Raw genomic sequence first — 543 nt, 5'->3', positions numbered from 1 at the left:
AGTTTCACAACTGACGGTTAACTCTTAACCGCGAGGTTCAACTTATTCATTATCTCTTTTCAATTCCAGAATTGGAAAAAGATGATAAATAAGTTGAACCTCGGTTAAGAGTTAACCATGAGTTGTAAAACTGGGCTTTAATCACTTCAATATTCACAAGGACGCGAACTCCCGTAAGGATATCGCTCTTTAATAGTATCTCGTCAGTGATAATATCAAAAACATAGAGAATGGACTGCGTATCTAAGGCCGGTATTCATAGTTGAGTCTTATTTCAAGACCGTCTTAAGTCACAGTATATACAGTAGCGCAACTCTCTGTCGGCACCTTTGATGTCAGTGTTGGCAAAAATGGAGTGCGCATGCGCGAAATCAGTAAGTTCCCCAGTAACGCCATCTAAACTTCTATCTCACTTTCTCTTTAGTTTCCTCTTTCTCTCTCTTTTTTTCTAGCTGCTCTAGTTCATTTGTATGTACAGCAAATTAATTTAAATGTAAAAAACTAAAAGAAATAGATTCATAATTGTAATGGATTGCAAAATAA

This window comes from Trachymyrmex cornetzi, unplaced genomic scaffold, assembly GCF_001594075.2.
Source record: "Trachymyrmex cornetzi isolate Tcor2-1 unplaced genomic scaffold, Tcor1.1 scaffold16, whole genome shotgun sequence".
NCBI lineage: Eukaryota > Metazoa > Arthropoda > Insecta > Hymenoptera > Formicidae > Trachymyrmex > Trachymyrmex cornetzi.
The sequence above is the reverse complement of the archived record's forward strand: the minus strand, read 5'-3'. Positions refer to the sequence as shown.